The sequence below is a fragment of the Ambystoma mexicanum genome, chromosome 4p (assembly GCF_040938575.1).
Source record: "Ambystoma mexicanum isolate Mex_15411 chromosome 4p, UKY_AmexF1_1, whole genome shotgun sequence".
Classification (NCBI taxonomy): Eukaryota; Metazoa; Chordata; class Amphibia; order Caudata; family Ambystomatidae; genus Ambystoma; species Ambystoma mexicanum.
Window position 1 is genome coordinate 843,180,284 of NC_090927.1, and position 18,002 is coordinate 843,198,285.

The following is an 18,002-nucleotide window of genomic DNA, read 5'->3' on the forward strand; positions in this document are numbered from 1 at the left end:
AGTGAGTTTTGTACTTTTAAGCATCTAGTCAGCTAGACCTTGCAGTTTTGAAAGGCAATTGAGAAATGGCTCACTTCCTGAACTTGGAGCACAAAAAAGCCTACAGCACCTGGTATTCCCAGGCGGTCTCCCATCCAGGTACTAACTAGGCCCGACACTGCTTAGCTTCCGAGATGAGACGAGATCGGGCGCAATCAGTGTGGTGTGGCCGGAGGCTCTGGGCCTAGTGAGTTTTGTACTTTTAAGCATCTAGTCAGCTAGACCTTGCAGTTTTGAAAGGCAATTGAGAAATGGCTCACTTCCTGAACTTGGAGCACAAAAAAGCCTACAGCACCTGGTATTCCCAGGCGGTCTCCCATCCAGGTACTAACGAGGCCCGACCCTGCTTAGCTTCCGAGATCGGGCGCATTCAGTGTGGTGTGGCCGTAGGCTCTGGGCCTAGTGAGTTTTGTACTTTTAAGCATCTAGTCGGCTAGACCTTGCAGTTTTGAAAGGCAATTGAGAAATGGCTCACTTCCTGAACTTGGAGCACAAAAAAGCCTACAGCACCTGGTATTCCCAGGCGGTCTCCCATCCAGGTACTAACTAGGCCCGACACTGCTTAGCTTCTGAGATTAGACGAGATCGGGCGCAATCAGTGTGGTGTGGCCGTAGGCTCTGGGCCTAGTGAGTTTTGTACTTTTAAGCATCTAGTCAGCTAGACCTTGCAGTTTTGAAAGGCAATTGAGAAATGGCTCACTTCCTGAACTTGGAGCACAAAAAAGCCTACAGCACCTGGTATTCCCAGGCGGTCTCCCATCCAGGTACTAACGAGGCCCGACACTGCTTAGCTTCCAAGATCAGACGAGATCGGGCGCATTCAGTGTGGTGTGGCCGTAGGCTCTGGGCCTTGTGAGTTTTGTACTTTTAAGCATCTAGTCGGCTAGACCTTGCAGTTTTGAAAGGCAATTGAGAAATGGCTCACTTCCTGAACTTGGAGCACAAAAAAGCCTACAGCACCTGGTATTCCCAGGCGGTCTCCCATCCAGGTACTAACTAGGCCCGACATTGCTTAGCTTCTGAGATCAGACGAGATCTGGCGCATTCAGTGTGGTGTGGCCGTAGGCTCTGGGCCTAGTGAGTTTTGTACTTTTAAGCATCTAGTCGGCTAGACCTTGCAGTTTTAAAAGGCAATTGAGAAAGGGCTCACTTCCTGAACTTGGAGCACAAAAAAGCCTACAGCACCTGGTATTCCCAGGCGGTCTCCCATCCAGGTACTAACTAGGCCTGACACTGCTTAACTTCCGAGATCAGATCAGATCGGGTGCATTCAGTGTGGTGTGGCCGTAGGCTCTAGGAATGCTAAGAATATTACTCTTATGCATTTGCATTTAGTAAGCTAAGCCATGCAGCCACTTGCAACATGATACCACGCTCATCGCTCGATCAGGCGAGATATATAAGACTGGTGGGCCCATTCAGGACTCCTATGTCTGGTAGGATAACTTAAATTCATCCATCCTGTGTCTGTTGCAGGGAGGTGGAGAGAACAATCAACACAATAATGGTTTTCTTTCATGCCTCTTGAAGGACTCAATATTCTCTGTACTGCATTACATGTGAAAGTCGATTTATTACCCATGAACACACTACCTGTATGCTAATTCTATGTAAAAAGGTAGCTCCAGCCCTCATGATGTTGTCCAACATTTCCGCTATAAAACGGGATACAATTATTTTGGAAACATACCAAATTTGAAAAACAATTGAGAAGTTGCGCAATTACTAATCATGGAGCACAAAATAGCCTACAGCACCTGGTATTGCCAGGCGGTATCCCATCCAGGTACTAACTAGGCCTGACATTGCTTAGCTTCCGAGATCAGACGAGATTGGGCGCATTCAGTGTGGTGTGGCCGTAGGCTCTGGTCCTAGTGAGTTTTGTACTTTTAAGCATCTAGTCGGCTAGACCTTGCAGTTTTGAAAGGCAATTGAGAAATGGCTCACTTCCTGAACTTGGAGCACAAAATAGCCTACAGCACCTGGTATTCCCAGGCGGTCTCCCACCCAGGTACTAACTAGGCCCGACACTGCTTAGCTTCCGAGATCAGACGAGATCGGGCGCAGTCAGTGTGGTGTGGCCGTAGGCTCTAGGCCTAGTGAGTTTTGTACTTTTAAGCATCTAGTCAGCTAGACCTTGCAGTTTTGAAAGGCAATTGAGAAATGGCTCACTTCCTGAACTTGGAGCACAAAAAAGCCTACAGCACCTGGTATTCCTAGGCGGTCTCCCATCCAGGTACTAACGAGGCACGACACTGCTTAGCTTCTGAGATCAAACGAGATAGGGCGCATTCAGTGTGGTGTGGCCGTAGGCTCTGGGCCTAGTGAGTTTTGTACTTTTAAGCATGTAGTCGGCTAGACCTTGCAGTTTTGAAAGGCAATTGAGAAAGGGCTCACTTCCTGAACTTTGAGCACAAAAAAGCCTACAGCACCTGGTATTCCCAGGCAGTCTCCCATCCAGGTACTAACTAGGCCTGACACTGCTTAACTTCCGAGATCAGACGAGATCGGGTGCATTCAGTGTGGTGTGGCCATAGGCTCTAGGAATGCTAAGAATATTACTCTTATGCATTTGCATTTAGTAAGCTAAGCCATGCAGCCACTTGCAACATGATACCACGCTCATCGCTCGATCAGGCGAGATATATAAGACTGGTGGGCCCATTCAGGACTCCTATGTCTGGTAGGATAACTTTAATTCATCCATCCTGTGTCTGTTGCAGGGAGGTGGAGAGAACAATCAACACAATAATGGTTTTCTTTCATGCCTCTTGAAGGACTCAATATTCTCTGTACTGCATTACATGTGAAAGTCGATTTATTACCCATGAACACACTACCTGTATGCTAATTCTATGTAAAAAGGTAGCTCCAGCCCTCATGATGTTGTCCAACATTTCCGCTATAAAACGGGATACAATTATTTTGGAAACATACCAAATTTGAAAAATAATTGAGAAGTTGCGCAATTACTAATCATGGAGCACAAAAAAAAGCCTACAGCACCTGGTATTCCCAGGCAGTCTCCCATCCAGGTACTAACTAGGCCCGACCCTGCTTAGCTTCCGAGATCGGGCGCATTCAGTGTGTTGTGGCCGTAGGCTCTGGGCCTAGTGAGTTTGTACTTTTAAGCATCTAGTCGGCTAGACCTTGCAGTTTTGAAAAGCAATTGTGAAATGGCTCACTTCCTGAACTTGGAGCACAAAAAAGCCTACAGCACCTGGTATTCCCAGGTGGTCTCCCATCCAGGTACTAACTAGGCCCGACACTGCTTAGCTTCCGAGATCAGACGAGATCGGGCGCATTCAGTGTGGTGTGGCCGTAGGCTCTGGGCCTAGTGAGTTTTGTACTTTTAAGCATCTAGTCAGCTAGACCTTGCAGTTTTGAAAGGCAATTGAGAAATGGCTCACTTCCTGAACTTGGAGCACAAAAAAGCCTACAGCACCTGGTATTCCCAGGCGGTCTCCCATCCAGGTACTAACGAGGCCCGACCCTGCTTAGCTTCCGAGATCGGGCGCATTCAGTGTGGTGTGGCCGTAGGCTCTGGGCCTAGTGAGTTTTGTACTTTTAAGCATCTAGTCGGCTAGACCTTGCAGTTTTGAAAGGCAATTGAGAAATGGCTCACTTCCTGAACTTGGAGCACAAAAAAGCCTACAGCACCTGGTATTCCCAGGCGGTCTCCCATCCAGGTACTAACTAGGCCCGACACTGCTTAGCTTCTGAGATTAGACGAGATCGGGCGCAATCAGTGTGGTGTGGCCGTAGGCTCTGGGCCTAGTGAGTTTTGTACTTTTAAGCATCTAGTCAGCTAGACCTTGCAGTTTTGAAAGGCAATTGAGAAATGGCTCACTTCCTGAACTTGGAGCACAAAAAAGCCTACAGCACCTGGTATTCCCAGGCGGTCTCCCATCCAGGTACTAACGAGGCCCGACACTGCTTAGCTTCCAAGATCAGACGAGATCGGGCGCATTCAGTGTGGTGTGGCCGTAGGCTCTGGGCCTTGTGAGTTTTGTACTTTTAAGCATCTAGTCGGCTAGACCTTGCAGTTTTGAAAGGCAATTGAGAAATGGCTCACTTCCTGAACTTGGAGCACAAAAAAGCCTACAGCACCTGGTATTCCCAGGCGGTCTCCCATCCAGGTACTAACTAGGCCCGACACTGCTTAGCTTCTGAGATCAGACGAGATCTGGCGCATTCAGTGTGGTGTGGCCGTAGGCTCTGGGCCTAGTGAGTTTTGTACTTTTAAGCATCTAGTCGGCTAGACCTTGCAGTTTTAAAAGGCAATTGAGAAAGGGCTCACTTCCTGAACTTGGAGCACAAAAAAGCCTACAGCACCTGGTATTCCCAGGCGGTCTCCCATCCAGGTACTAACTAGGCCTGACACTGCTTAACTTCCGAGATCAGATCAGATCGGGTGCATTCAGTGTGGTGTGGCCGTAGGCTCTAGGAATGCTAAGAATATTACTCTTATGCATTTGCATTTAGTAAGCTACGCCATGCAGCCACTTGCAACATGATAACACGCTCATCGCTCGATCAGGCTCGATCAGGCGAGATATATAAGACTGGTGGGCCCATTCAGGACTCCTATGTCTGGTAGGATAACTTTAATTCATCCATCCTGTGTCTGTTGCAGGGAGGTGGAGAGAACAATCAACACAATAATGGTTTTCTTTCATGCCTCTTGAAGGACTCAATATTCTCTGTACTGCATTACATGTGAAAGTCGATTTATTACCCATGAACACACTACCTGTATGCTAATTCTATGTAAAAAGGTAGCTCCAGCCCTCATGATGTTGTCCAACATTTCCGCTATAAAACGGGATACAATTATTTTGGAAACATACCAAATTTGAAAAACAATTGAGAAGTTGCGCAATTACTAATCATGGAGCACAAAATAGCCTACAGCACCTGGTATTGCCAGGCGGTATCCCATCCAGGTACTAACTAGGCCTGACATTGCTTAGCTTCCGAGATCAGACGAGATTGGGCGCATTCAGTGTGGTGTGGCCGTAGGCTCTGGTCCTAGTGAGTTTTGTACTTTTAAGCATCTAGTCGGCTAGACGTTGCAGTTTTGAAAGGCAATTGAGAAATGGCTCACTTCCTGAACTTGGAGTACAAAAAAGCCTACAGCACCTGGTATTCCCAGGCGGTCTCCCACCCAGGTACTAACTAGGCTCGACACTGCTTAGCTTCCGAGATCAGACGAGATCGGGCGCAGTCAGTGTGGTGTGGCCGTAGGCTCTGGGCCTAGTGAGTTTTGTACTTTTAAGCATCTAGTCAGCTAGACCTTGCAGTTTTGAAAGGCAATTGAGAAATGGCTCACTTCCTGAACTTGGAGCACAAAAAAGCCTACAGCACCTGGTATTCCTAGGCGGTCTCCCATCCAGGTACTAACGAGGCACGACACTGCTTAGCTTCTGAGATCAAACGAGATAGGGCGCATTCAGTGTGGTGTGGCCGTAGGCTCTGGGCCTAGTGAGTTTTGTACTTTTAAGCATGTAGTCGGCTAGACCTTGCAGTTTTGAAAGGCAATTGAGAAAGGGCTCACTTCCTGAACTTGGAGCACAAAAAAGCCTACAGCACCTGGTATTCCCAGGCGGTCTCCCATCCAGGTACTAACTAGGCCTGACACTGCTTAACTTCCGAGATCAGACGAGATCGGGTGCATTCAGTGTGGTGTGGCCGTAGGCTCTAGGAATGCTAAGAATATTACTCTTATGCATTTGCATTTAGTAAGCTAAGCCATGCAGCCACTTGCAACATGATACCACGCTCATCGCTCGATCAGGCGAGATATATAAGACTGGTGGGCCCATTCAGGACTCCTATGTCTGGTAGGATAACTTTAATTCATCCATCCTGTGTCTGTTGCAGGGAGGTGGAGAGAACAATCAACACAATAATGGTTTTCTTTCATGCCTCTTGAAGGACTCAATATTCTCTGTACTGCATTACATGTGAAAGTCGATTTATTACCCATGAACACACTACCTGTATGCTAATTCTATGTAAAAAGGTAGCTCCAGCCCTCATGATGTTGTCCAACATTTCCGCTATAAAACGGGATACAATTATTTTGGAAACATACCAAATTTGAAAAATAATTGAGAAGTTGCGCAATTACTAATCATGGAGCACAAAAAAGCCTACAGCACCTGGTATTCCCAGGCAGTCTCCCATCCAGGTACTAACTAAGCCCTTCCGAGATCGGGCGCATTCAGTGTGGTGTGGCTGTAGGCTCTGGGCCTAGTGAGTTTTGTACTTTTAAGCATCTAGTCGGCTAGACCTTGCAGTTTTGAAAGGCAATTGAGAAATGGCTCACTTCCTGAACTTGGAGCACAAAAAAGCCTACAGCACCTGGTATTCCCAGGCGGTCTCCCATCCAGGTACTAACTAGGCCCGACACTGCTTAGCTTCCGAGATCAGACGAGATCAGGCGCAATCAGTGTGGTGTGGCCGTAGGCTCTTGGCCTAGTGAGTTTTGTACTTTTAAGCATCTAGTCAGCTAGACCTTGCAGTTTTGAAAGGCAATTGAGAAATGGCTCACTTCCTGAACTTGGAGCACAAAAAAGCCTACAGCACCTGGTATTCCCAGGCGGTCTCCCATCCAGGTACTAACTAGGCCTGACACTGCTTAACTTCCGAGATCAGACGAGATCGGGTGCATTCAGTGTGGTGTGGCCGTAGGCTCTAGGAATGCTAAGAATATTACTCTTATGCATTTGCATTTAGTAAGCTAAGCCATGCAGCCACTTGCAACATGATACCACGCTCATCGCTCGATCAGGCGAGATATATAAGACTGGTGGGCCCATTCAGGACTCCTATGTCTGGTAGGATAACTTTAATTCATCCATCCTGTGTCTGTTGCAGGGAGGTGGAGAGAACAATCAACACAATAATGGTTTTCTTTCATGCCTCTTGAAGGACTCAATATTCTCTGTACTGCATTACATGTGAAAGTCGATTAATTACCCATGAACACACTACCTGTATGCTAATTCTATGTAAAAAGGTAGCTCCAGCCCTCATGATGTTGTCCAACATTTCCGCTATAAAACAGGATACAATTATTTTGGAAACATACCAAATTTGAAAAATAATTGAGAAGTTGCGCAATTACTAATCATGGAGCACAAAAAAGCCTACAGCACCTGGTATTCCCAGGCAGTCTCCCATCCAGGTACTAACTAGGCCCGACCCTGCTTAGCTTCCGAGATCGGGCGCATTCAGTGTGGTGTGGCCGTAGGCTCTGGGCCTAGTGAGTTTTGTACTTTTAAGCATCTAGTCGGCTAGACCTTGCAGTTTTGAAAGGCAATTGAGAAATGGCTCACTTCCTGAACTTGGAGCCCAAAAATGCCTACAGCACCTGGTATTCCCAGGCGGTCTCCCATCCAGGTACTAACTAGGCCCGACACTGCTTAGCTTCCGAGATCAGACGAGATCGGGCGCAATCAGTGTGGTGTGGCCGTAGGCTCTGGGCCTAGTGAGTTTTGTACTTTTAAGCATCTAGTCAGCTAGACCTTGCAGTTTTGAAAGGCAATTGAGAAATGGCTCACTTCCTGAACTTGGAGCACAAAAAAGCCTACAGCACCTGGTATTCCCAGGCGGTCTCCCATCCAGGTACTAACGAGGCCCGACCCTGCTTAGCTTCTGAGATCGGGCGCATTCAGTGTGGTGTGGCCGTAGGCTCTGGACCTAGTGAGTTTTGTACTTTTAAGCATCTAGTCGGCTAGACCTTGCAGTTTTGAAAGGCAATTGAGAAATGGCTCACTTCCTGAACTTGGAGCACAAAAAAAGCCTACAGCACCTGGTATTCCCAGGCGGTCTCCCATCCAGGTACTAACTAGGCCCAACACTGCTTAGCTTCCAAGATCAGACAAGATCGGGCGCAATCAGTGTGGTGTGGCCGTAGGCTCTGGGCCTAGTGAGTTTTGTACTTTTAAGCATCTAGTCAGCTAGACCTTGCAGTTTTGAAAGGCAATTGAGAAATGGCTCACTTCCTGAACTTGGAGCACAAAAAAGCCTACAGCACCTGGTATTCCCACGCAGTCTCCCATCCAGATACTAACGAGGCCCGACACTGCTTAGCTTCAGAGATCAGACGAGATCGGGTGCATTCAGTGTGGTGTGGCCGTAGGCTCTAGGAATGCTAAGAATATTACTCTTATGCATTTGCATTTAGTAAGCTAAGCCATGCAGCCACTTGCAACATGATACCACGCTCATCGCTCGATCAGGCTCGATCAGGCGAGATATATAAGACTGGTGGGCCCATTCAGGACTCCTATGTCTGGTAGGATAACTTTAATTCATCCATCCTGTGTCTGTTGCAGGGAGGTGGAGAGAACAATCAACACAATAATGGTTTTCTTTCATGCCTCTTGAAGGACTCAATATTCTCTGTACTGCATTACATGTGAAAGTCGATTTATTACCCATGAACACACTACCTGTATGCTAATTCTATGTAAAAAGGTAGCTCCAGCCCTCATGATGTTGTCCAACATTTCCGCTATAAAACGGGATACAATTATTTTGGAAACATACCAAATTTGAAAAATAATTGAGAAGTTGCGCAATTACTAATCATGGAGCACAAAAAAGCCTACAGCACCTGGTATTCCCAGGCAGTCTCCCATCCAGGTACTAACTAGGCCCGACCCTGCTTAGCTTCCGAGATCGGGCGCATTCAGTGTGGTGTGGCCGTAGGCTCTGGGCGTAGTGAGTTTTGTACTTTTAAGCATCTAGTCGGCTAGACCTTGCAGTTTTGAAAGGCAATTGAGAAATGGCTCACTTCCTGAACTTGGAGCACAAAAAAGCCTACAGCACCTGGTATTCCCAGGCGGTCTCCCATCCAGGTACTAACTAGGCCTGACACTGCTTAGCTTCCAAGATCAGACGAGATCGGGCGCAATCAGTGTGGTGTGGCTGTAGGCTCTGGGCCTAGTGAGTTTTGTACTTTTAAGCATCTAGTCAGCTAGACCTTGCAGTTTTGAAAGGCAATTGAGAAATGGCTCACTTCCTGAACTTATAGCACAAAAAAGCCTACAGCACCTGGTATTCCCAGGCGGTCTCCCATCCAGGTACTAACGAGGCCCGACCCTGCTTAGCTTCTGAGATCGGGCGCATTCAGTGTGGTGTGGCTGTAGGCTCTGGGCCTAGTGAGTTTTGTACTTTTAAGCATCTAGTCGGCTAGACCTTGCAGTTTTGAAAGGCAATTGAGAAATGGCTCACTTCCTGAACTTGGAGCACAAAAAAAGCCTACAGCACCTGGTATTCCCAGGCGGTCTCCCATCCAGGTACTAACTAGGCCCGACACTGCTTAGCTTCCGAGATCAGACGAGATCGGGCGCAATCAGTGTGGTGTGGCCGTAGGCTCTGGGTCTAATGAGTTTTGTACTTTTAAGCATCTAGTCAGCTAGACCTTGCAGTTTTGAAAGGCAATTGAGAAATGGCTCACTTCCTGAACTTGGAGCACAAAAAAGCCTACAGCACCTGGTATTCCCACGCGGTCTCCCATCCAGGTACTAACAAGGCCCGACACTGCTTAGCTTCCGAGATCAGACGAGATCAGGCGCATTCAGTGTGGTGTGGCCGTAGGCTCTGGGCCTTGTGAGTTTTGTACTTTTAAGCATCTAGTCGGCTAGACCTTGCAGTTTTGAAAGGCAATTGAGAAATGGCTCACTTCCTGAACTTGGAGTACAAAAAAAGCCTACAGCACCTGGTATTCCCAGGCGGTCTCCCATCCAGGTACTAACTAGGCCCGACACTGCTTAGCTTCTGAGATAAGATGAGATCGGGCGCATTTAGTGTGGTGTGGCCGTAGGCTCTGGGCCTAGTGAGTTTTGTACTTTTAAGCATCTAGTCGGCTAGACCTTGCAGTTTTGAAAGGCAATTGAGAAAGGGCTCACTTCCTGAACTTGGAGCACAAAAAAGCCTACAGCACCTGGTATTCCCAGGCGGTCTCCCATCCAGGTACTAACTAGGCCTAACACTGCTTAACTTCCGAGATCAGACAAGATCGGGTGCATTCAGTGTGGTGTGGCCGTAGGCTCTAGGAATGCTAAGAATATTACTCTTATGCATTTGCATTTAGTAAGCTAAGCCATGCAGCCACTTGCAACATGATACCACGCTCATCGCTCGATCAGGCGAGATATATAAGACTGGTGGGCCCATTCAGGACTCCTATGTCTGGTAGGATAACTTTAATTCATCCATCCTGTGTCTGTTGCAGGGAGGTGGAGAGAACAATCAACACAATAATGGTTTTCTTTCATGCCTCTTGAAGGACTCAATATTCTCTGTACTGCATTACATGTGAAAGTCGATTTATTACCCATGAACACACTACCTGTATGCTAATTCTATGTAAAAAGGTAGCTCCAGCCCTCATGATGTTGTCCAACATTTCTGCTATAAAACAGGATACAATTATTTTGGAAACATACCAAATTTGAAAAATAATTGAGAAGTTGCGCAATTACTAATCATGGAGCACAAAAAAGCCTACAGCACCTGGTATTCCCAGGCAGTCTCCCATCCAGGTACTAACTAGGCCTGACATTGCTTAGCTTCCGAGATCAGACGAGATTGGGCGCATTCAGTGTGGTGTGGCCGTAGGCTCTGGTCCTAGTGAGTTTTGTACTTTTAAGCATCTAGTCGGCTAGACGTTGCAGTTTTGAAAGGCAATTGAGAAATGGCTCACTTCCTGAACTTGGAGTACAAAAAAGCCTACAGCACCTGGTATTCCCAGGCGGTCTCCCACTCAGGTACTAACTAGGTCCGACACTGCTTAGCTTCCGAGATCAGACGAGATCGGGCGCAGTCAGTGTGGTGTGGCCGTAGGCTCTGGGCCTAGTGAGTTTTGTACTTTTAAGCATCTAGTCAGCTAGACCTTGCAGTTTTGAAAGGCAATTGAGAAATGGCTCACTTCCTGAACTTGGAGCACAAAAAAGCCTACAGCACCTGGTATTCCCAGGCGGTCTCCCATCCAGGTACTAACTAGGCCCGACACTGCTTAGCTTCCGAGATGAGACGAGATCGGGCGCAATCAGTGTGGTGTGGCCGTAGGCTCTGGGCCTAGTGAGTTTTGTACTTTTAAGCATCTAGTCAGCTAGACCTTGCAGTTTTGAAAGGCAATTGAGAAATGGCTCACTTCCTGAACTTGGAGCACAAAAAAGCCTACAGCACCTGGTATTCCCAGGCGGTCTCCCATCCAGGTACTAACTAGGCCCGACACTGCTTAGCTTCCGAGATGAGACGAGATCGGGCGCAATCAGTGTGGTGTGGCCGTAGGCTCTGGGCCTTGTGAGTTTTGTACTTTTAAGCATCTAGTCAGCTAGACCTTGCAGTTTTGAAAGGCAATTGAGAAATGGCTCACTTCCTGAACTTGGAGCACAAAAAAGCCTACAGCACCTGGTATTCCCAGGCGGTCTCCCATCCAGGTACTAACGAGGCCTGACCCTGCTTAGCTTCCGAGATCGGGCGCATTCAGTGTGGTGTGGCCGTAGGCTCTGGGCCTAGTGAGTTTTGTACTTTTAAGCATCTAGTCGGCTAGACCTTGCAGTTTTGAAAGGCAATTGAGAAATGGCTCACTTCCTGAACTTGGAGCACAAAAAAGCCTACAGCACCTGGTATTCCCAGGCGGTCTCCCATCCAGGTACTAACTAGGCCCGACACTGCTTAGCTTCCGAGATTAGACGAGATCGGGCGCAATCAGTGTGGTGTGGCCGTAGGCTCTGGGCCTAGTGAGTTTTGTACTTTTAAGCATCTAGTCAGCTAGACCTTGCAGTTTTGAAAGGCAATTGAGAAATGGCTCACTTCCTGAACTTGGAGCACAAAAAAGCCTACAGCACCTGGTATTCCCACGCAGTCTCCCATCCAGGTAGTAACGAGGCCCGACACTGCTTAGCTTCAGAGATCAGACGAGATCGGGCGCATTCAGTGTGGTGTGGCCATAGGCTCTGGGCCTTGTGAGTTTTGTACTTTTAAGCATCTAGTCGGCTAGACCTTGCATTTTTGAAAGGCAATTGAGAAATGGCTCACTTCCTGAACTTGGAGTACAAAAAAAGCCTACAGCACCTGGTATTCCCAGGCGGTCTCCCATCCAGGTACTAACTAGGCCCAACACTGCTTAGCTTCTGAGATCAGATGAGATCGGGCGCATTTAGTGTGGTGTGGCCGTAGGCTCTGGGCCTAGTGAGTTTTGTACTTTTAAGCATCTAGTCGGCTAGACCTTGCAGTTTTGAAAGGCAATTGAGAAAGGGCTCACTTCCTGAACTTGGAGCACAAAAAAGCCTACAGCACCTGGTATTCCCAGGCGGTCTCCCATCCAGGTACTAACTAGGCCTAACACTGCTTAACTTCCGAGATCAGTCGAGACCGGGTGCATTCAGTGTGGTGTGGCCATAGGCTCTAGGAATGCTAAGAATATTACTCTTATGCATTTGCATTTAGTAAGCTAAGCCATGCAGCCACTTGCAACATGATACCACGCTCATCGCTCGATCAGGCTCGATCAGGCGAGATATATAAGACTGGTGGGCCCATTCAGGACTCCTATGTCTGGTAGGATAACTTTAATTCATCCATCCTGTGTCTGTTGCAGGGAGGTGGAGAGAACAATCAACACAATAATGGTTTTCTTTCATGCCTCTTGAAGGACTCAATATTCTCTGTACTGCATTACATGTGAAAGTCGATTTATTACCCATGAACACACTACCTGTATGCTAATTCTATGTAAAAAGGTAGCTCCAGCCCTCATGATGTTGTCCAACATTTCCGCTATAAAACGGAATACAATTATTTTGGAAACATACCAAATTTGAAAAATAATTGAGAAGTTGCGCAATTACTAATCATGGAGCACAAAAAAGCCTACAGCACCTGGTATTCCCAGGCGGTCTCCCATCCAGGTACTAACTAGGCCCGACACTGCTTAGCTTCTGAGATCAGATGAGATCGGGCGCATTCAGTGTGGTGTGGCCGTAGGCTCTGGGCCTAGTGAGTTTTGTACTTTTAAGCATCTAGTCGGCTAGACCTTGCAGTTTTGAAAGGCAATTGAGAAATGGCTCACTTCCTGAACTTGGAGCACAAAAAAGCCTACAGCACCTGGTATTCCCAGGCGGTCTCCCATCCAGGTACTAACTAGGCCTGACACTGCTTAGCTTCCAAGATCAGACGAGATCGGGCGCAATCAGTGTGGTGTGGCTGTAGGCTCTGGGCCTAGTGAGTTTTGTACTTTTAAGCATCTAGTCAGCTAGACCTTGCAGTTTTGAAAGGCAATTGAGAAATGGCTCACTTCCTGAACTTATAGCACAAAAAAGCCTACAGCACCTGGTATTCCCAGGTGGTCTCCCATCCAGGTACTAACGAGGCCCGACCCTGCTTAGCTTCTGAGATCGGGCGCATTCAGTGTGGTGTGGCTGTAGGCTCTGAGCCTAGTGAGTTTTGTACTTTTAAGCATCTAGTCGGCTAGACCTTGCAGTTTTGAAAGGCAATTGAGAAATGGCTCACTTCCTGAACTTGGAGCACAAAAAAAGCCTACAGCACCTGGTATTCCCAGGCGGTCTCCCATCCAGGTACTAACTAGGCCCGACACTGCTTAGCTTCCGAGATCAGACGAGATCGGGCGCAATCAGTGTGGTGTGGCCGTAGGCTCTGGGTCTAGTGAGTTTTGTACTTTTAAGCATCTAGTCAGCTAGACCTTGCAGTTTTGAAAGGCAATTGAGAAATGGCTCACTTCCTGAACTTGGAGCACAAAAAAGCCTACAGCACCTGGTATTCCCACGCGGTCTCCCATCCAGGTACTAACAAGGCCCGACACTGCTTAGCTTCCGAGATCAGACGAGATCAGGCGCATTCAGTGTGGTGTGGCCGTAGGCTCTGGGCCTTGTGAGTTTTGTACTTTTAAGCATCTAGTCGGCTAGACCTTGCAGTTTTGAAAGGCAATTGAGAAATGGCTCACTTCCTGAACTTGGAGTACAAAAAAAGCCTACAGCACCTGGTATTCCCAGGCGGTCTCCCATCCAGGTACTAACTAGGCCCGACACTGCTTAGCTTCTGAGATCAGATGAGATCGGGCGCATTTAGTGTGGTGTGGCCGTAGGCTCTGGGCATAGTGAGTTTTGTACTTTTAAGCATCTAGTCGGCTAGACCTTGCAGTTTTGAAAGGCAATTGAGAAAGGGCTCACTTCCTGAACTTGGAGCACAAAAAAGCCTACAGCACCTGGTATTCCCAGGCGGTCTCCCATCCAGGTACTAACTAGGCCTAACACTGCTTAACTTCCGAGATCAGACGAGATCGGGTGCATTCAGTGTGGTGTGGCCGTAGGCTCTAGGAATGCTAAGAATATTACTCTTGTGCATTTGCATTTAGTAAGCTAAGCCATGCAGCCACTTGCAACATGATACCACGCTCATCGCTCGATCAGGCTCGATCAGGCGAGATATATAAGACTGGTGGGCCCATTCAGGACTCCTATGTCTGGTAGGATAACTTTAATTCATCCATCCTGTGTCTGTTGCAGGGAGGTGGAGAGAACAATCAACACAATAATGGTTTCTTTCATGCCTCTTGAAGGACTCAATATTCTCTGTACTGCATTACATGTGAAAGTCGATTTATTACCCATGAACACACTACCTGTATGCTAATTCTATGTAAAAAGGTAGCTCCAGCCCTCATGATGTTGTCCAACATTTCTGCTATAAAACAGGATACAATTATTTTGGAAACATACCAAATTTGAAAAATAATTGAGAAGTTGCGCAATTACTAATCATGGAGCACAAAAATGCCTACAGCACCTGGTATTCCCAGGCAGTCTCCCATCCAGGTACTAACTAGGCCCGACATTGCTTAGCTTCCGAGATCAGACGAGATTGGGCGCATTCAGTGTGGTGTGGCCGTAGGCTCTGGTCCTAGTGAGTTTTGTACTTTTAAGCATCTAGTCGGCTAGACGTTGCAGTTTTGAAAGGCAATTGAGAAATGGCTCACTTCCTGAACTTGGAGTACAAAAAAGCCTACAGCACCTGGTATTCCCAGGCGGTCTCCCACCCAGGTACTAACTAGGTCCGACACTGCTTAGCTTCCGAGATCAGACGAGATCGGGCGCAGTCAGTGTGGTGTGGCCATAGGCTCTGGGCCTAGTGAGTTTTGTACTTTTAAGCATCTAGTCAGCTAGACCTTGCAGTTTTGAAAGGCAATTGAGAAATGGCTCACTTCCTGAACTTGGAGCACAAAAAAGCCTACAGCACCTGGTATTCCCAGGCGGTCTCCCATCCAGGTACTAACGAGGCCCGACCCTGCTTAGCTTCAGAGATCAGACGAGATTGGGCGCATTCAGTGTGGTGTGGCCGTAGGCTCTGGTTCTAGTGAGTTTTGTACTTTTGAGCATCTAGTCGGCTAGACGTTGCAGTTTTGAAAGGCAATTGAGAAATGGCTCACTTCCTGAACTTGGAGTACAAAAAAGCCTACAGCACCTGGTATTCCCAGGCGGTCTCCCACCCAGGTACTAACTAGGTCCGACACTGCTTAGCTTCCGAGATCAGACGAGATGGGGCGCAGTCAGTGTGGTGTGGCCGCAGGCTCTGGGCCTTGTGAGTTTTGTACTTTTAAGCATCTAGTCAGCTAGACCTTGCAATTGAGAAATGGCTCACTTCCTGAACTTGGAGCACAAAAAAGCCTACAGCACCTGGTATTCCCAGGCGGTCTCCCATCCAGGTACTAACGAGGCACGACACTGCTTAGCTTCCGAGATCAGATGCATTCAGTGTGGTGTGGCCGTAGGCTCTGGGCCTTGTGAGTTTTGTACTTTTAAGCATCTAGTCGGCTAGACCTTGCAGTTTTGAAAGGCAATTGAGAAATGGCTCACGTCCTGAACTTGGAGTACAAAAAAAGCCTACAGCACCTGGTATTCCCAGGCGGTCTCCCATCCAGGTACTAACTAGGCCCAACACTGCTTAGCTTCTGAGATCAGAGGAGATTGGGCGCATTTAGTGTGGTGTGGCCGTAGTCTCTGGGCCTAGTGAGTTTTGTACTTTTAAGCATCTAGTCGGCTAGACCTTGCAGTTTTGAAAGGCAATTGAGAAAGGGCTCACTTCCTGAACTTGGAGCACAAAAAAGCCTACAGCACCTGGTATTCCCAGGCGGTCTCCCATCCAGGTACTAACTAGGCCTAACACTGCTTAACTTCCGAGATCAGACGAGATCGGGTGCATTCAGTGTGGTGTGGCCGTAGGCTCTAGGAATGCTAAGAATATTACTCTTATGCATTTGCATTTAGTAAGCTAAGCCATGCAGCCACTTGCAACATGATACCACGCTCATCGCTCGATCAGGCTCGATCAGGCGAGATATATAAGACTGGTGGGCCCATTCAGGACTCCTATGTCTGGTAGGATAACTTTAATTCATCCATCCTGTGTCTGTTGCAGGGAGGTGGAGAGAACAATCAACACAATAATGGTTTTCTTTCATGCCTCTTGAAGGACTCAATATTCTCTGTACTGCATTACATGTGAAAGTCGATTAATTACCCATGAACACACTACCTGTATGCTAATTCTATGTAAAAAGGTAGCTCCAGCCCTCATGATGTTGTCCAACATTTCCGCTATAAAACAGGATACAATTATTTTGGAAACATACCAAATTTGAAAAATAATTGAGAAGTTGCACAATTACTAATCATGGAGCACAAAAAAGCCTACAGCACCTGGTATTCCCAGGCAGTCTCCCATCCAGGTACTAACTAGGCCCGACCCTGCTTAGCTTCCGAGATCTGGCGCATTCAGTGTGGTGTGGCCGTAGGCTCTGGGCCTAGTGAGTTTTGTACTTTTAAGCATCTAGTCGGCTAGACCTTGCAGTTTTGAAAGGCAATTGAGAAATGGCTCACTTCCTGAACTTGGAGCCCAAAAATGCCTACAGCACCTGGTATTCCCAGGCGGTCTCCCATCCAGGTACTAACTAGGCCCGACACTGCTTAGCTTCCGAGATCAGACGAGATCGGGCGCAATCAGTGTGGTGTGGCCGTAGGCTCTGGGCCTAGTGAGTTTTGTACTTTTAAGCATCTAGTCAGCTAGACCTTGCAGTTTTGAAAGGCAATTGAGAAATGGCTCACTTCCTGAACTTGGAGCACAAAAAAGCCTACAGCACCTGGTATTCCCAGGCGGTCTCCCATCCAGGTACTAACGAGGCCCGACCCTGCTTAGCTTCTGAGATCGGGCGCATTCAGTGTGGTGTGGCCGTAGGCTCTGGACCTAGTGAGTTTTGTACTTTTAAGCATCTAGTCGGCTAGACCTTGCAGTTTTGAAAGGCAATTGAGAAATGGCTCACTTCCTGAACTTGGAGCACAAAAAAAGCCTACAGCACCTGGTATTCCCAGGCGGTCTCCCATCCAGGTACTAACTAGGCCCAACACTGCTTAGCTTCCGAGATCAGACAAGATCAGGCGCAATCAGTGTGGTGTGGCCGTAGGCTCTGGTCCTAGTGAGTTTTGTACTTTTAAGCATCTAGTCAGCTAGACCTTGCAGTTTTGAAAGGCAATTGAGAAATGGCTCACTTCCTGAACTTGGAGCACAAAAAAGCCTACAGCACCTGGTATTCCAACGCAGTCTCCCATCCAGGTACTAACGAGGCCCGACACTGCTTAGCTTCAGAGATCAGACGAGATCGGGCGCATTCAGTGTGGTGTGGCCATAGGCTCTGGGCCTTGTGAGTTTTGTACTTTTAAGCATCTAGTCGGCTAGACCTTGCATTTTTGAAAGGCAATTGAGAAATGGCTCACTTCCTGAACTTGGAGTACAAAAAAAGCCTACAGCACCTGGTATTCCCAGGCGGTCTCCCATCCAGGTACTAACTAGGCCCGACACTGCTTAGCTTCTGAGATCAGATGAGATCGGGCGCATTTAGTGTGGTGTGGCCGTAGGCTCTGGGCCTAGTG

At 47.7% G+C, this 18,002-nt stretch overlaps 38 non-coding genes and 26 pseudogenes across 38 annotated transcripts; all 64 read right to left on the reverse strand.

Moving 5' to 3' along the window:
• Positions 1-97: 97 nt before the first annotated feature.
• Positions 98-216, reverse strand: LOC138455678 (5S ribosomal RNA; annotated as a pseudogene).
• Positions 217-322: 106 nt separating this feature from the next.
• On the reverse strand, positions 323-431 carry LOC138456514 (5S ribosomal RNA; annotated as a pseudogene).
• Positions 432-537: 106 nt separating this feature from the next.
• On the reverse strand, positions 538-656 carry LOC138455022 (5S ribosomal RNA). The gene has a single exon (XR_011261669.1). It is a non-coding gene; the product is annotated as a 5S ribosomal RNA (ribosomal RNA).
• Positions 657-762: 106 nt separating this feature from the next.
• LOC138464800 (5S ribosomal RNA) lies at positions 763-881 on the reverse strand. The gene has a single exon (XR_011267377.1). It is a non-coding gene; the product is annotated as a 5S ribosomal RNA (ribosomal RNA).
• A 106-nt stretch (positions 882-987) lies between these two features.
• On the reverse strand, positions 988-1,106 carry LOC138454245 (5S ribosomal RNA). The gene has a single exon (XR_011260931.1). It is a non-coding gene; the product is annotated as a 5S ribosomal RNA (ribosomal RNA).
• A 106-nt stretch (positions 1,107-1,212) lies between these two features.
• LOC138463873 (5S ribosomal RNA) lies at positions 1,213-1,331 on the reverse strand. The gene has a single exon (XR_011266458.1). It is a non-coding gene; the product is annotated as a 5S ribosomal RNA (ribosomal RNA).
• A 453-nt stretch (positions 1,332-1,784) lies between these two features.
• Positions 1,785-1,903, reverse strand: LOC138456580 (5S ribosomal RNA; annotated as a pseudogene).
• Positions 1,904-2,009: 106 nt separating this feature from the next.
• On the reverse strand, positions 2,010-2,128 carry LOC138461871 (5S ribosomal RNA). Its single transcript, XR_011264477.1, has one exon. It is a non-coding gene; the product is annotated as a 5S ribosomal RNA (ribosomal RNA).
• A 106-nt stretch (positions 2,129-2,234) lies between these two features.
• Positions 2,235-2,353, reverse strand: LOC138457526 (5S ribosomal RNA; annotated as a pseudogene).
• A 106-nt stretch (positions 2,354-2,459) lies between these two features.
• LOC138465031 (5S ribosomal RNA) lies at positions 2,460-2,578 on the reverse strand. Its single transcript, XR_011267607.1, has one exon. It is a non-coding gene; the product is annotated as a 5S ribosomal RNA (ribosomal RNA).
• A 455-nt stretch (positions 2,579-3,033) lies between these two features.
• LOC138458923 (5S ribosomal RNA) lies at positions 3,034-3,142 on the reverse strand (annotated as a pseudogene).
• A 105-nt stretch (positions 3,143-3,247) lies between these two features.
• Positions 3,248-3,366, reverse strand: LOC138460570 (5S ribosomal RNA). Its single transcript, XR_011263251.1, has one exon. It is a non-coding gene; the product is annotated as a 5S ribosomal RNA (ribosomal RNA).
• Positions 3,367-3,472: 106 nt separating this feature from the next.
• LOC138456516 (5S ribosomal RNA) lies at positions 3,473-3,581 on the reverse strand (annotated as a pseudogene).
• Positions 3,582-3,687: 106 nt separating this feature from the next.
• On the reverse strand, positions 3,688-3,806 carry LOC138455023 (5S ribosomal RNA). Its single transcript, XR_011261670.1, has one exon. It is a non-coding gene; the product is annotated as a 5S ribosomal RNA (ribosomal RNA).
• A 106-nt stretch (positions 3,807-3,912) lies between these two features.
• LOC138464802 (5S ribosomal RNA) lies at positions 3,913-4,031 on the reverse strand. Its single transcript, XR_011267379.1, has one exon. It is a non-coding gene; the product is annotated as a 5S ribosomal RNA (ribosomal RNA).
• A 106-nt stretch (positions 4,032-4,137) lies between these two features.
• Positions 4,138-4,256, reverse strand: LOC138463223 (5S ribosomal RNA). Its single transcript, XR_011265810.1, has one exon. It is a non-coding gene; the product is annotated as a 5S ribosomal RNA (ribosomal RNA).
• A 106-nt stretch (positions 4,257-4,362) lies between these two features.
• On the reverse strand, positions 4,363-4,481 carry LOC138463874 (5S ribosomal RNA). The gene has a single exon (XR_011266459.1). It is a non-coding gene; the product is annotated as a 5S ribosomal RNA (ribosomal RNA).
• Positions 4,482-4,944: 463 nt separating this feature from the next.
• On the reverse strand, positions 4,945-5,063 carry LOC138456581 (5S ribosomal RNA; annotated as a pseudogene).
• Positions 5,064-5,169: 106 nt separating this feature from the next.
• LOC138453966 (5S ribosomal RNA) lies at positions 5,170-5,288 on the reverse strand. The gene has a single exon (XR_011260664.1). It is a non-coding gene; the product is annotated as a 5S ribosomal RNA (ribosomal RNA).
• A 106-nt stretch (positions 5,289-5,394) lies between these two features.
• Positions 5,395-5,513, reverse strand: LOC138457527 (5S ribosomal RNA; annotated as a pseudogene).
• A 106-nt stretch (positions 5,514-5,619) lies between these two features.
• On the reverse strand, positions 5,620-5,738 carry LOC138461192 (5S ribosomal RNA). Its single transcript, XR_011263823.1, has one exon. It is a non-coding gene; the product is annotated as a 5S ribosomal RNA (ribosomal RNA).
• Positions 5,739-6,393: 655 nt separating this feature from the next.
• Positions 6,394-6,512, reverse strand: LOC138462935 (5S ribosomal RNA). Its single transcript, XR_011265523.1, has one exon. It is a non-coding gene; the product is annotated as a 5S ribosomal RNA (ribosomal RNA).
• A 106-nt stretch (positions 6,513-6,618) lies between these two features.
• LOC138461193 (5S ribosomal RNA) lies at positions 6,619-6,737 on the reverse strand. Its single transcript, XR_011263824.1, has one exon. It is a non-coding gene; the product is annotated as a 5S ribosomal RNA (ribosomal RNA).
• A 453-nt stretch (positions 6,738-7,190) lies between these two features.
• LOC138456614 (5S ribosomal RNA) lies at positions 7,191-7,299 on the reverse strand (annotated as a pseudogene).
• Positions 7,300-7,405: 106 nt separating this feature from the next.
• On the reverse strand, positions 7,406-7,524 carry LOC138461722 (5S ribosomal RNA). The gene has a single exon (XR_011264329.1). It is a non-coding gene; the product is annotated as a 5S ribosomal RNA (ribosomal RNA).
• A 106-nt stretch (positions 7,525-7,630) lies between these two features.
• LOC138458309 (5S ribosomal RNA) lies at positions 7,631-7,739 on the reverse strand (annotated as a pseudogene).
• A 107-nt stretch (positions 7,740-7,846) lies between these two features.
• On the reverse strand, positions 7,847-7,965 carry LOC138454070 (5S ribosomal RNA). The gene has a single exon (XR_011260763.1). It is a non-coding gene; the product is annotated as a 5S ribosomal RNA (ribosomal RNA).
• A 106-nt stretch (positions 7,966-8,071) lies between these two features.
• On the reverse strand, positions 8,072-8,190 carry LOC138455368 (5S ribosomal RNA; annotated as a pseudogene).
• Positions 8,191-8,653: 463 nt separating this feature from the next.
• Positions 8,654-8,762, reverse strand: LOC138456615 (5S ribosomal RNA; annotated as a pseudogene).
• Positions 8,763-8,868: 106 nt separating this feature from the next.
• Positions 8,869-8,987, reverse strand: LOC138454741 (5S ribosomal RNA). Its single transcript, XR_011261404.1, has one exon. It is a non-coding gene; the product is annotated as a 5S ribosomal RNA (ribosomal RNA).
• A 106-nt stretch (positions 8,988-9,093) lies between these two features.
• On the reverse strand, positions 9,094-9,202 carry LOC138458373 (5S ribosomal RNA; annotated as a pseudogene).
• A 107-nt stretch (positions 9,203-9,309) lies between these two features.
• On the reverse strand, positions 9,310-9,428 carry LOC138460977 (5S ribosomal RNA). The gene has a single exon (XR_011263626.1). It is a non-coding gene; the product is annotated as a 5S ribosomal RNA (ribosomal RNA).
• A 106-nt stretch (positions 9,429-9,534) lies between these two features.
• Positions 9,535-9,653, reverse strand: LOC138463465 (5S ribosomal RNA). The gene has a single exon (XR_011266052.1). It is a non-coding gene; the product is annotated as a 5S ribosomal RNA (ribosomal RNA).
• A 107-nt stretch (positions 9,654-9,760) lies between these two features.
• LOC138455603 (5S ribosomal RNA) lies at positions 9,761-9,879 on the reverse strand (annotated as a pseudogene).
• Positions 9,880-9,985: 106 nt separating this feature from the next.
• LOC138463339 (5S ribosomal RNA) lies at positions 9,986-10,104 on the reverse strand. Its single transcript, XR_011265926.1, has one exon. It is a non-coding gene; the product is annotated as a 5S ribosomal RNA (ribosomal RNA).
• Positions 10,105-10,557: 453 nt separating this feature from the next.
• LOC138455902 (5S ribosomal RNA) lies at positions 10,558-10,676 on the reverse strand (annotated as a pseudogene).
• A 106-nt stretch (positions 10,677-10,782) lies between these two features.
• On the reverse strand, positions 10,783-10,901 carry LOC138465090 (5S ribosomal RNA). Its single transcript, XR_011267666.1, has one exon. It is a non-coding gene; the product is annotated as a 5S ribosomal RNA (ribosomal RNA).
• A 106-nt stretch (positions 10,902-11,007) lies between these two features.
• On the reverse strand, positions 11,008-11,126 carry LOC138454790 (5S ribosomal RNA). Its single transcript, XR_011261450.1, has one exon. It is a non-coding gene; the product is annotated as a 5S ribosomal RNA (ribosomal RNA).
• Positions 11,127-11,232: 106 nt separating this feature from the next.
• Positions 11,233-11,351, reverse strand: LOC138454791 (5S ribosomal RNA). Its single transcript, XR_011261451.1, has one exon. It is a non-coding gene; the product is annotated as a 5S ribosomal RNA (ribosomal RNA).
• A 106-nt stretch (positions 11,352-11,457) lies between these two features.
• LOC138458293 (5S ribosomal RNA) lies at positions 11,458-11,566 on the reverse strand (annotated as a pseudogene).
• Positions 11,567-11,672: 106 nt separating this feature from the next.
• LOC138465065 (5S ribosomal RNA) lies at positions 11,673-11,791 on the reverse strand. Its single transcript, XR_011267641.1, has one exon. It is a non-coding gene; the product is annotated as a 5S ribosomal RNA (ribosomal RNA).
• A 106-nt stretch (positions 11,792-11,897) lies between these two features.
• On the reverse strand, positions 11,898-12,016 carry LOC138455970 (5S ribosomal RNA; annotated as a pseudogene).
• A 107-nt stretch (positions 12,017-12,123) lies between these two features.
• LOC138464722 (5S ribosomal RNA) lies at positions 12,124-12,242 on the reverse strand. The gene has a single exon (XR_011267300.1). It is a non-coding gene; the product is annotated as a 5S ribosomal RNA (ribosomal RNA).
• A 106-nt stretch (positions 12,243-12,348) lies between these two features.
• LOC138454544 (5S ribosomal RNA) lies at positions 12,349-12,467 on the reverse strand. Its single transcript, XR_011261216.1, has one exon. It is a non-coding gene; the product is annotated as a 5S ribosomal RNA (ribosomal RNA).
• A 463-nt stretch (positions 12,468-12,930) lies between these two features.
• LOC138462536 (5S ribosomal RNA) lies at positions 12,931-13,049 on the reverse strand. The gene has a single exon (XR_011265132.1). It is a non-coding gene; the product is annotated as a 5S ribosomal RNA (ribosomal RNA).
• Positions 13,050-13,155: 106 nt separating this feature from the next.
• On the reverse strand, positions 13,156-13,274 carry LOC138454742 (5S ribosomal RNA). The gene has a single exon (XR_011261405.1). It is a non-coding gene; the product is annotated as a 5S ribosomal RNA (ribosomal RNA).
• Positions 13,275-13,380: 106 nt separating this feature from the next.
• On the reverse strand, positions 13,381-13,489 carry LOC138458323 (5S ribosomal RNA; annotated as a pseudogene).
• A 107-nt stretch (positions 13,490-13,596) lies between these two features.
• Positions 13,597-13,715, reverse strand: LOC138460978 (5S ribosomal RNA). Its single transcript, XR_011263627.1, has one exon. It is a non-coding gene; the product is annotated as a 5S ribosomal RNA (ribosomal RNA).
• A 106-nt stretch (positions 13,716-13,821) lies between these two features.
• Positions 13,822-13,940, reverse strand: LOC138463467 (5S ribosomal RNA). Its single transcript, XR_011266053.1, has one exon. It is a non-coding gene; the product is annotated as a 5S ribosomal RNA (ribosomal RNA).
• A 107-nt stretch (positions 13,941-14,047) lies between these two features.
• Positions 14,048-14,166, reverse strand: LOC138465215 (5S ribosomal RNA). Its single transcript, XR_011267789.1, has one exon. It is a non-coding gene; the product is annotated as a 5S ribosomal RNA (ribosomal RNA).
• A 106-nt stretch (positions 14,167-14,272) lies between these two features.
• On the reverse strand, positions 14,273-14,391 carry LOC138457884 (5S ribosomal RNA). Its single transcript, XR_011262318.1, has one exon. It is a non-coding gene; the product is annotated as a 5S ribosomal RNA (ribosomal RNA).
• A 462-nt stretch (positions 14,392-14,853) lies between these two features.
• LOC138455383 (5S ribosomal RNA) lies at positions 14,854-14,972 on the reverse strand (annotated as a pseudogene).
• Positions 14,973-15,078: 106 nt separating this feature from the next.
• LOC138465045 (5S ribosomal RNA) lies at positions 15,079-15,197 on the reverse strand. The gene has a single exon (XR_011267621.1). It is a non-coding gene; the product is annotated as a 5S ribosomal RNA (ribosomal RNA).
• Positions 15,198-15,303: 106 nt separating this feature from the next.
• On the reverse strand, positions 15,304-15,422 carry LOC138455800 (5S ribosomal RNA; annotated as a pseudogene).
• A 106-nt stretch (positions 15,423-15,528) lies between these two features.
• LOC138455575 (5S ribosomal RNA) lies at positions 15,529-15,647 on the reverse strand (annotated as a pseudogene).
• Positions 15,648-15,740: 93 nt separating this feature from the next.
• On the reverse strand, positions 15,741-15,849 carry LOC138459079 (5S ribosomal RNA; annotated as a pseudogene).
• A 107-nt stretch (positions 15,850-15,956) lies between these two features.
• On the reverse strand, positions 15,957-16,075 carry LOC138456019 (5S ribosomal RNA; annotated as a pseudogene).
• Positions 16,076-16,181: 106 nt separating this feature from the next.
• On the reverse strand, positions 16,182-16,300 carry LOC138457898 (5S ribosomal RNA). The gene has a single exon (XR_011262321.1). It is a non-coding gene; the product is annotated as a 5S ribosomal RNA (ribosomal RNA).
• A 463-nt stretch (positions 16,301-16,763) lies between these two features.
• On the reverse strand, positions 16,764-16,872 carry LOC138458364 (5S ribosomal RNA; annotated as a pseudogene).
• A 106-nt stretch (positions 16,873-16,978) lies between these two features.
• Positions 16,979-17,097, reverse strand: LOC138461724 (5S ribosomal RNA). Its single transcript, XR_011264330.1, has one exon. It is a non-coding gene; the product is annotated as a 5S ribosomal RNA (ribosomal RNA).
• Positions 17,098-17,203: 106 nt separating this feature from the next.
• On the reverse strand, positions 17,204-17,312 carry LOC138458310 (5S ribosomal RNA; annotated as a pseudogene).
• A 107-nt stretch (positions 17,313-17,419) lies between these two features.
• LOC138465193 (5S ribosomal RNA) lies at positions 17,420-17,538 on the reverse strand. The gene has a single exon (XR_011267767.1). It is a non-coding gene; the product is annotated as a 5S ribosomal RNA (ribosomal RNA).
• A 106-nt stretch (positions 17,539-17,644) lies between these two features.
• On the reverse strand, positions 17,645-17,763 carry LOC138455797 (5S ribosomal RNA; annotated as a pseudogene).
• A 107-nt stretch (positions 17,764-17,870) lies between these two features.
• LOC138465216 (5S ribosomal RNA) lies at positions 17,871-17,989 on the reverse strand. The gene has a single exon (XR_011267790.1). It is a non-coding gene; the product is annotated as a 5S ribosomal RNA (ribosomal RNA).
• Between the last annotated feature and the right edge of the window lie 13 nt (positions 17,990-18,002).